This window comes from Cydia splendana, chromosome 25 (assembly GCF_910591565.1).
Source record: "Cydia splendana chromosome 25, ilCydSple1.2, whole genome shotgun sequence".
In the NCBI taxonomy this organism is placed as follows: Eukaryota; Metazoa; Arthropoda; class Insecta; order Lepidoptera; family Tortricidae; genus Cydia; species Cydia splendana.
The window spans coordinates 5,193,405-5,205,610 of record NC_085984.1 but is presented as its reverse complement, the minus strand read 5'-3'; positions in this window follow the sequence as shown (position 1 = coordinate 5,205,610).

Below are 12,206 nucleotides of genomic sequence, written 5' to 3'. Positions count from 1 at the left end.
TTTTGAATATTATACCTACCCTATAGACTAGAGATGAGCCGAATATTCGGTAATTATTCGGTATTCGACATATTTGGCATATGTTTCAATGTTCGTATTCGACCGGATAGTTCGATTCGAAGTGTTCGAATTGCCGAATATTTACCGAATAAGCAAATTTTTTTAAGGGTGTCCGCTAGTTAGCGCGGATGCACTTCGCGATCAGGTATGAGACGTTTCCGTTTCTTTTCATAAACATTCCCGGTCAATCGGGAGAAGGGTCAAAATCAAGTTATGAGTAAAGACCACGGACCTGAATGAACTTGCCTTCAGCGTTTTAGGCAGTTTTAGCCCAACTGCAAATATGTGGCCGAATATTCGGTTCGGTATGAGCTGAACGGAATATTCGTATAAGTATTGGGCATTAGCATGTTGAGCACTAGTACGTTTACCTTACTTATGAAAGCAAAAGAATGTAAATAATCGTATATGATTCATAAATTGTTACATATTTGCCGTGACTTATTTTTCAAGAGTGTTTTTCAATCGAAAAGACACGTCAAGATTGTTTACCTTTATTTCTAATGCTACAAAACCGAACTGTAAAAGTGTTCACATAACTCTTCTTCCTCGCGTTATCCCGGCATTTTTGCCATGGTTCATGGGAGCCTGGGGTCCGCTTGACAACTAATCCCAAGAATTGACGTAGGCACTAGTTTTTACGAAAGCGATTGCCATCTGACCTTCCAACCCAGAGGGGAAACTAGGCCTTATTGGGATTAGTCCGGTTTCCTCACGATGTTTTCCTTCACCGAAAAGCAACTGGTAAATATTAAATGATATTTCGTACATAAGTTCTGAAAAACTCATTGGTACGAGTACGAACCGGGGTTTGAACCCGCGACCTCCGGATTGAAAGTCGCACGCTCTTACCGCTAGGCCACCACCGCTTTTTGTATTGTTTATCTTTTTTCTAATGCTAAAAAAACGAACTAGAAAAGTGTTCAGACAACTAGCAAGTATTTATAATTCATATTTTACCACGGCCGCGGACAGCTCCTGTCCCTAAGCATTAATTATCGTCTGTCTGTCTGTCTGTCGGCCGTTATCGCGTACTTAATATATCTCTTAGCACGTGAGCTTAACTAAATGTGCGGTAAGTGAAGCTGAAACGGCCATTTAAAACGTACTGAAACTGTGTAAAGTAGCTATAAAAATAAATATACATTTATTTTATTGAATGAGCCCATTTGATTTTTTTAAATATTATTAATATGAATGAATGAATGAATGAATGAATAACCTAACCTAGGCTGCCGCCGGCAGCGGGGCAGGGCCCAAGCTGCCGGTGGTCAGGGCCGTAGAGTGAGGAACCGACGTACTATACGCGCCGTGTCCAAAATTAACCCCCTTCTGCATCTGACCCTTGATCCAACCACCCAGCGAGAGTCTCTCTAGGTGTTGGTCGAGACTCTTCGCTATGAGACCGTTCGCTGACAAGACTATCGGAACAATTATATTATTATTAAAAAAATCGAATCGTCTCAATCAAATCGAATACAATTTGGTATTTTAGAAGTGTTCCTCATTCTGGAAGGAATAAACAAGAAATCCCAATTTGAAACAAAACAAATGTATGTATCTATGTAATTTTCCTTTGAGTTTCGTAACTCAGGGGATCATTTTTAGGGTTCCGTACCTAGCAATGTACAAATTGCAGAACATTCCCAAAAGCGGAAACGTTCTCGAGAATGTTCTCAGAACATTCCTGCAACATGGAAATTATTGTTACACCGTCTTGGATTTTTTCAAAAAAAATTTTTTTTCATAGGTACCTATCTAGAGGCCTCTATCTCCCGCCATGCCAAATCTCAGCGCGCTCGGATCAACTTGAAACAATTAAAAAGAAAGTTGGGCATTTTGTTTTTTTTTAATGCAGTTTGTTTTGTCTCGGGGCCCTCTATGACATTTGGTCGAGCACCCCCCACCTATCACGCACCGTTTAAAAGTTGCCATACAAAATAAAAGTGGCCAGTTTTCCCGCAATTGTAGCATTTTTCCAAAAAAAATTTTTTCGTAGGTACCTATCTAGGGGACCCCGAGATTCCGTGACCAAAATTTCAGCGCGCTAGGACAAACTTGAAAAAATTAAAAAAAAGTCGGCCATATTGAAAAAAAAATTGCGATGTCAAAAACTACCAGGGTTCCTCTATGACATTTGGTCGAGCACCCCCCACCTAGGTCTGACCGTTTGGCCGGGCTGTCATACATTTTTCTGACCGGAAGCGGCAATAGACCAAAAGTCGGAATTTTCTGGGGGTAAGGACTACACCTAAACTATCGTGAATATTCATGGTATAAACTACGATAAATAAATAAATTCTCGTTCTCGAGAACATTCTCAGAAGTTTATACCGAGAAATTCTCATGTGGAAAGTTTCGCAACTTTGGAAAGTTCTCGTGAGTGCATTGCTATCCGTACCTCAAAAGGAAAAAACCGAACCCTTATAGGATCACTCGTGTGTCTGTCTGTCCGACTATTCCCCCCCCCCCCCCCTCTATCTTCGAAACTACTGATCCTAAAAATTTGAAAAAAATACACAAAATAATTCTTTACATATGACAGGAACACCTATTGGAAATGTGCAGTCAAGCGTGAGTCGGACTTAATTACTTAGTTTTTGATCCGACCCTTACCTACGGCTTTTTTAAAGACATTTCATTCACGTTCCACATAAAAAAATACATTGTTAAAAATTGAGTAATGTTTGGAACCCTTGGAACGCGAGTCCGACTCGCACTTGACCGGTTTTTTAGAACATAGGTACGGTTGCGCTTATATTGCACATAATAGGGAACTCTATCTATTCACCAAATAATAATGAAAAACCGGCCAAGTGCGAGTCGGACTCGCGTTCCAAGGGTTCCGTACTTTTTAGTATTTGTTGTTATAGCGGCAACAGAATTTAAATACATCATCTGTGAAAATTGCAACTGCCTAGCCATCACGGTTCGACAGACAGACAGCGGAGTCTTAGTAATAGGGTCCCGTTTTTACCCTTTGGGTACGGCACCTTAAAAACGACAACTACATAAAAATCGTTTCATATAAATAAGGTGTTCAATAATATTAAACATAAGTTCATTTTTAACACACAGTTTGTATAGAAAAGTAGGTCTTAAGCTGGCCACATTATTCATTTAATTTGAATGTGACAACACTTGGAAAACGTCTGTCATCCCATAGCAATTTGACCATCATGTAATTTTAATTTTAGTTGAAACGAACAATATAAGTTTCTTATCTTTTAAAAGCTGTTTTATTATACAAAGGTGTCCATATTATAATGTCAATGTCCATTCATTTAGCTATATGGTCGACCGGTATAACTTTTTGATAACCCGTTACCACTTTGAACATATTTACATCTATATTTATACAGTCTGACCACTCTATCGTGAATATATTATACACGCACGGCCCGATTCGAACTTTAAGATACGTCTGTTAATAGATTTAGAAACGATCTGTATGTCAAATGTGACGTTTCTTCAAACAAAAACGTCACTTTTTACACTGACACATCTAATCCATATCGTTTCTAGATCTGTTAATTGACGTATCTTAAAGTTCGAATCGGGATGCAGTCAGTAAGTAAATCTGTCAACGGGACACATTTATCATAGTAAAGTGCGCTAAAATTACCATACTACCGTAAACTGGGGTTACTTTGATTCATGGGGTAACCTTGATCATCGCTTTTTAAACTATAAGGAGTAGGTTTCTGAACACTTTTGTCATGTATTTCAGCTAAGGTCGCCAACCAAATCATAATTTTTTTAAGTTCGCGTTCAATAATCAACTGCCTGTTCCTCAAAAATCAATGATAAGGGTTACCCCACGAATCAAAGTAACCCCAGTTTACGGTACTGGAGGAAAGAGGGTTAAATTTAAACAAGTAAAAGTAAAAAAACCGGTCGTAGGTATTTTACGTAGAAAGCCTCCTTTTGGTCGTAAGTTAAAAATGTGGGTCATCCGAGCCATATAAATTAATCGATTGACACCTCATTTATTAAAATCTGCTTAGTAATTCCGACGTTACGATACATACATACATAATTTAACAAAGTTACTTGTTTAATATTCAGACATATTAAAATGTACTTTACCTATAAAGGGTCACTCGCGTAATTAAGCGTTTTCCAAAAAAAAGTACATTTCTCATGTCTTCAAAATATTGACTTCTTGGACTCGTTTTACTCAGAACCATTTGTACATTCACGCCTCATACCTACATGAAAAAATGTGTCCCAAGATTTCCTTTTCAGATCATCACATTTTTGTATGATTTTTTTATTTATTTGTATGAACGTGACGCACTGGAAAATATTTTTTCATACAAAATATTGTGACACATTAATATCGATGCTTTATACCTAAATATACATATTTCATACATATTTATACATTCTGGCAGTAGGTAAGTGAATCTGTCAGCGGGACACATTTATGATAGTAAGTGCGCTAAAATTAACCTGGTAGCAGTTGGAGGGTTAAATATTTTTGTACAAAAATAAACGTAAAACAGTTTGAAAAGTCTGCAGCGCAGTTTTGATAGCCCACGCAGTGCAAGTGTTATTTTAAACGTCAAACTTCTGTTAATTTATGACGTATAAATAACACTTGCACTGCCTGGGCTATTAAAATCGTTGCAGACTTTTCTTGGTCTTAAAACAACTTTTAAATTGGACATAGTATTTTTTAGGATTCTTATGTTTTTGTTTAAAAATAAGATGAAAGACTTATCAGGCCGGATTCTCTTTTGCTAAGTTCGATCAAAAATATTTGGTAGTATCAGCATTGCGATACAGCGAGGAAATGCCGCCAGCATCCTTGGTACAATGCCTCTAGGGCCTATTTTAAATTTAAGCTAGTTATTAATTTCGTTTAGTACCATGGTATATATTATCTTGTATGTAATTAAATGTTTTTTTTTTTTTGATAGTTATATGTATAGGTATAGGGTAGGTACGTACAGTCAGCAGCAGAAGTTGCTAAGCGGGTGAGGTTTTCAAAATTACCTTGACGCGCTCTTATTCTCTTAATAATAGAGTCGCGTCAAGATCATTTTGAATACCTCGGCCGCTTAGCAACTTCTGCTGCTGACTGTACAGAATGCTTGAACAATCTGAACATGTCATACCTTGGCTATAGAGTTGAGTTTTTTTTTGTCAGGATGTCGCCGTCGACGGATACGTCTGGGAGGACATCATCATCATCATCATCATCATCATAGAGTTGAGTTCATTATTTATTTACATATTTAGATACATTTTTTTCTTTTAGTTTGACGTATACGATGTATGATTGGTGTCTTGGCTAGGCTCCCAAAAACTCTCTTAAGGCGTGTCCAGACGGGGACAATTTTTCGCCAATCTGATTAAATTGTCCGATCAAATCAGGCCGTGCGGTCGCAAACGCCAATTTGGCTCGCCAAATTCAACTGCCGATTATGATCGATATTACCGATGAAATGGGGTGCAGACGCAAGAATACCAATTTGTGACGCTAGTATTCGCGTTTGGGCATTTCTTAAATTTAGAGCGCTCAAATATCACCCTAAATTTAAAATAGGTGAAAGTGGCCAACTTGGCGTTTGCATCCGCACCACCTGATTTGATCGGACAATTTAATCATATTGGCGAAATATTGTTCTCGTCTGGACAGGCCTTTAGGTACTGCGAGCGCAAATGGATGCATTTTACAGAACTGCCCTAGTCAATCATAAACATTCAAGTCATGACCGACATATTTGACGTTAAATAACTTCTCCACACACTCCTCATTGTTCTAATTACAATAAACACTAGAACAATGCTCAATTATTGTTCAAAACAATATTTAACCTTAGTACTTTTAAAACAAACTTTAATTTACCATCCACCAACACCAAATCTCATACATTTGTTACCAACTATTTAAAATGCCGCCTGCATTTTTAATTTTATACTCGTGATATGCAATTTACAAACATACATTTTCAGATAATCAACTGAAATTCCTTAACGATTTGTACGTATTCCAACTGCATTTACAAGTTGGTTTCCGTTGTAAGAAAAAGTCAATATTGTACATAGATTTTAACCCGATCATGCTCGTTACTCGTATACCAAATGTTACACTTGAGGCAAACGAAATTGAACCTTAATTCAACCACAAAAGAGTGTTGTTGACCGCATTTTTTTCCAGCACATCGGGGTTTTCGTCAAACATCGTGAGCGTTCGGCAAACATCGGCGGTTGTAAGATGGTGATAATTTGGAAACTGTAGCGGGTTTGCTTGTGTTTTTATTTCACTTATTTCCTTCCGTGTGTTTGGTACTTTTTTTAATTTACTTGGTAATGCTTCTATGGCGCCGGTAAGGTACAGTCAGGAAAACTTAGCACCCTACAAACAAAACAAGTACATACCGGGTGGGGCCTGTAACATGAGCAAAAAATTAAACTGTAGGCTGTACTCCTCATAATGACCAACATTTGTTCAGCGTAATATTTTAAACTTTCACGTTTTGATCACATATAGACGGGTCTATCGCGAATTTATATTATTACCTTTATTTACCGACGTTTCTGATAAATTCGCGATAGACTCGTCTATAAACGTGAGTAAATTTTTATTCAAAACGCGAAAGATTTAAATATTACGCTGAAAAAATGTTGGCCAGTATGAGGAGTACAGCCTGTTACAGTTTAATTTTTATTTGGTATGAAAAATAGGAAGTAAAAAGACTTCATAATTTTAAAAAAATATTGAACAAAAATGTCACCGTTTGAGGAGTACAATCTATGTTTAAATTATTTGCTCGTGTTACAGGCCACACCCGGTATAATATGATGCAGGGGTGCTAAGTTTTTTTTGACTCGATTTGGCAAATCATGAAAATTTATCTAATAAAAAACTGTATATTTTCATGTTTTATAAGAAAAAGTAAGACGTGCGGTTAAGTTTAAATCAATATGTATTTAGCCGTTACTACATGTAGGTAGGGCATGCTCCCGGGAATTCCCGGTTCTCAAATTCCCGGGAATTCCCGGGAATTTCATTGTGACGAAAGAACCGGTACTGAAGACCCGGTACCGGTACTTCCCGGTTCTCATCAATATGCGTATTTATTCCCATTTTAATACTAGTACTTTAGCTCGGGACATTAAATCACATTTAATAATGTTGCTATGAAACGGGGGACCCAAATAACCCGACAAATTAACCTGGTAAAGTAGGTATTCCAATCGATATTACGTTTTGGCTCGAGTAAGTAGGATATTAGGTATATTCGAATATTCATCTTTCTTTCTAGGAAGTTGGTTTTATATGAAAAAAATCCGTGGTCGGGTCATAGTGCTGAGTGCATCGACTACGGGGCCTCCCGTGTAACTCGTAATGCCATGCCCATCAGGCGGAGGTAAACCAGCGATTCGCAGGGCTGGTGGCTCTAGCCTATAGCCAAGGTTTTGCGATGAAAGCGCGTGCAATAATATTGACTTGTAGTGATTAGGTATTGGGAATTTCCAAAGGGGCGTAGCGGAAGATTTACAAAAATGTGAGCGAGCATAGGCAAAGTCTCAAACTGTAGAGGGCCGTGTGCAGGTTGGTTTCGTAAAATAGGTTGGAATGCTAGATTTTTTGATAAAATAAGTCATTTATCAATACGTATGTAATAATTTATATGAAAATAAGTCATTCATAAAGATTGTACACTAACACAAACAATTTCTTAAGTATAATCTTAATATGCATTGAGAACCGGGAAGAACCGGGAATCCCGGTTCCAGCCATGCCCAGAACCGGGAAATGAAATTCTTGGTACCGGAACCGGTACTGCATGCCCTACATGTAGGTATCAGTTTTAACAGAGGGCCTGCCGCGAAAATCGAAATTTCGTTTTCTTGCTCCCTCTCTTATAAGGGAGATATGCAAGATATTTGAAAGATAGAGAGGCAGATAACGAAATTTCTATTTTCGATTTCATCACTGAAATACGGCAAGGTCGGAAAAAATAGGTACAAATAAGTATTTTATTACTTACTTTATTCTATCTCAGAACCTAAAACCCAAAAAGTTGTAGTTTAATTTTTCACTTTTTTTGTTACTCTGAATTAAATATATGGACCACTTTGATACCAGAAATGACCATTTTTTTCCCTAAATTAGAAATAATTACACATAAATAGCAAAGCAAGTAGTAAGGTAGTAGGTCAGGTAGGTGGGCGTTTTCAGAAATAAATATAGAAAACCCGATTCTCACAGATCCCGGTGTTTTTGGGTTCTTTCAACTCAGAATCACTAGCATATTCAAGTAAAATAAAATGTCCCAAAAATTTGTATGAAAATTATACATTCCACTACGTCACGCACATACAAGTGAATTTTTTTTTCATACTAAAACGTGACGTAATGGAACGGACATTTTGGGACATCTTTTTTAATGGTGGGATGGAGAATGCTGTCGATTCTGAGTAGAATGAGCCCAAGAACGTACAGATGTGAAAGAATCAGGTTTTCAATATTTATTTCTGAAAAAGGTACCTAAGCATAACCCAAAACTTTGTTTTAACTAGGTACTTACTATGTTACTTAAGCAATAGTTATATATTGGTGCGTGGCAGTTGTAATAGGTTTTCTACTTGGAATGCGGCGATCGGAAAACGTGTAAAATGTACCCGAAGTGGAGCGACCACACACGACGCGAGCGCGCGTAATATGGACATGCCCCATGTAAATTCATAATTTACTTTACAAAAAAGCTTTTGACGTGATAACGTCTTATAAATCGATGAACTGAACACCGGTAGCATGCACGAAAAAGTGTCACGTTGTGGACGGATCTCCATGGTAACGTTGTGGACAGATCGCCATGGTAACGTTAGGTAATGTAATGGTAATGTTTTCTTATGACGTTATCACCTAAAATTGTCGTCCGTAAACCGACTTTACAGCCAACCATATTTATTTACAAAAAAAATATTTGACTTTATAACAACTATTTTAACCCATTATAAACTAGCAGTGCCAAATAGTACAATATTTTGTAGAAAAAAATGATAAAGCTTTAATAAATAACCTAAAATGAACAATATATCTAAGTACTAGATTTTTTTCCAAATCTGATGCCTAAAAAAACTCAGGCTAATATGGTAATTGGCGAATGTATTTTAAAATGGTAATAAACAAAGGAAAGTTTCCTTTCGCTATTTTTCCGCAATTTCCGAGAATTTTTCTAACTTTTCGGAAACTTCCCGCAACTTTCCGCATGCAAACAAAACGTCACATAATCCACTGTAGCTAGTAGTAGCATCTCCATCTTCACAGCATTCCCTGAATGGTTATGACACAATACACACGTGTATCTATGTAGATACATAGTGTATCTATATGTAGGTACCGTAAAATGGGGTGAGTTGGGACAAATCCGAAGTTCAAACTTCAATAAAAGTTTATATTTATATGTGGCACGTTGATTTAATATAGGTACTTGAAAAGTGTTCCGGTAGTCTGTCTGTAGTTTTTCAATGATAATCTGTCGTTTCATTTCATAGATTCAACGGTAAACACAAAATAGTAGGAAATCCCAACTCACCCCGTAGTCGGGCTTAGAGGGGGATAGGAATTGAGTCAGATGGGACAGTTGCTAGAATTGACACAATATTACAATAGCTTGACTTCTCAAGAGAATAAAGTATTTACGTAACAATGTGATAACTGTGGTATAAAAATACCATCTCACCCGCCTACCATCCCTCCTCACCCCATTCATAACCCAACTGCGCTCGTAATCCCTACTCACCCCATTATACGGTATTAAAAATTATGTAATTGGGTTTGCTTGTGTTGGACGTATACCGTTTCAAACTTTCAATCCCCGTTTCGAAGCTATTAGCGATAAAAAGCCTAAAATATACAGTAGGGTAATTCATCAGTAACTGGCCACCTGTTAGTAACTGGCCACCCTAAACTAAAAATAATTCTATTCACCTAAAAACATAATTCATTGTAGTATAAGGTTTTAATAACTGGCCAGCCTTCAATAACTAGCCACCTTATACTAAAATTAATTCTGTTTATAGGCGAATAGAATTCGTTTTAAATTTAGGGTGGCCAGTTATTGGCCGGTGGCCAGTTACTGGCGAATTGGCCTACTAAGAAACCGACATATTAAAAAATGAAAAACCCTCAATAATCTGACGCCACAGCCACCTTATGTATCTCGTTACTCGGGAGCTATAACTGGCATTAATAATAACAGTCCGAGAGTGCGGCGATACCGTGGTATGGGGGCGACGTGGTACGGGGGCTTAGATTTTTGTGACGATTTTAGACAAATGCAATAAAGTTTATAGTGTCAGTCAAGGGGGCGTAAAGTCAGTGAATTAGAAGGAAACGAAAGATATGGCGCGCCGCGTGAGCTTGCGAGTTGCGACGGAAGAAATGGTCATCGCGCAAATTGGTTTCCCGTACAAAACCTTCAAAAATTTCTGGGGGCCCAACCAAGGTGGCGATTATTTGCACTATGACAACGAAACGCTTTCTGCCTCTCTATCACTCTTCCATATTAGTGCGATAGAGAGACAGATAGCGTTTCGTTGTCGTAGCGCAAAAGATTGGCACCTTGGCTAGGTCCCCTGTAGTTAGTAAGACTATTAGATCATGCTTCCTCCTATAAGAGGATAGTGGCCGATCTTCATACAAAGGTAGTCCCTTTTTCGTCTCTGGTTATTAACATTATTCATCGATATATTTTATTTTTAAATTTTTAATTATTATTAGAGTTAGGAGCATTTAAAAAATTGTATGAAATCTGTTTTTCTCTCCTAATTTTTGCAATAATCAAAAAACGCAAAAATTCTAACGTAGGGGCGTAGCTATGTATAATATACATCGAATTATATACGGAACACTAGGTACTCAAAATTTTGATGTTTGTCAAGGTCACATTTATGTGTGCGTGTATGTCTACACAACACACACACTTAAAATGTCATCAATATTCATATAAACCAAAGACAATAGGCAACTTTCCTTTAAAACGCCGAAAAAGTTCAAAAAGTCGAAGCAATTGTACAACAAAAAGTGAGAGACTCATTAGAGCGAGATGTCGGGTCATAAGTGCAAGTGTGCGAGAGAGATGGCGGGGAATTTTGGGCAGTGCGAGTGGGAGGGGAGATCGCGAATGTGTAATGATAAAGGGGAAATTCAAAGAGTAGACAGAGAGAGATGTCTCTCGTACAAAACGTACAAAAATCTTGAAAATATTGTTCACCACACCAGCTCACAAAGGCTTACTTTGCATACATACTGATAGCAAAGTTGCCTTTTATTCACATGTGAGGCAAAGTGATCAAATGCAAATTTTGAGTTGTTTTCTTATGTTTGCTGGTAGAATTGACTTTTAAATGATGATTTTGGATGATAAATATTTAATAACATTCCATTGAATTTGATTTGGTTTGATTTCGTTTGATATTTTACATTTAATATTTGCGTTGGGTTGGTGTGGTGAAAAATTTAGTGTTTCACTCGGGGGAAAATTTTGTTTAACCTCGTGCTTTGAAACCCTCGCAACGCTCAAGATTCCATTTTTCGAACCACTCGCTACGTACGCTCAATTTTGGAATCTTTCGCTTGCTCACGTATCAATGCACGAGTGGTTAAACAACAACTTTGCCCCCTTGTAAAACAAATAACTATTCTTACGAAAACATATAGATCTTGCGAATTTTTCTGAAATATCAAGGTCATAAAAACATATGATAAGCATTGATTATGATGTAAAAATGGTTAATGAAATTTAGGGATAAGTAGGTAGGTACCATTGACCGGGATGACTTTCAAATGCAGGGGCGACATTAAAATTCTAGTTTTTAAGCCATAATATATATTTATACGAGATTTTTTACAGTAGGTGAATATGAATATATAGTAATCTAACTAGTTACAAGAACATATTCAGTAAATAATGAATAATGGTAATTCTATGGCCGTTTTAAATCTATCAAAGTAACCGCAAATTTTCCAAAGTCCCCCGGTCTACGGTACTTAAAACTATAGTACCTAAATCGCCCGCGTTAAATTTTTTTAAACTTTACTTTTAAACCCATTAGGTATAATTTTCTTAAAATTCTTCCTCAGTTCTAACTTTATAACAGTTGAAGTACCTAAGTATAAGTAA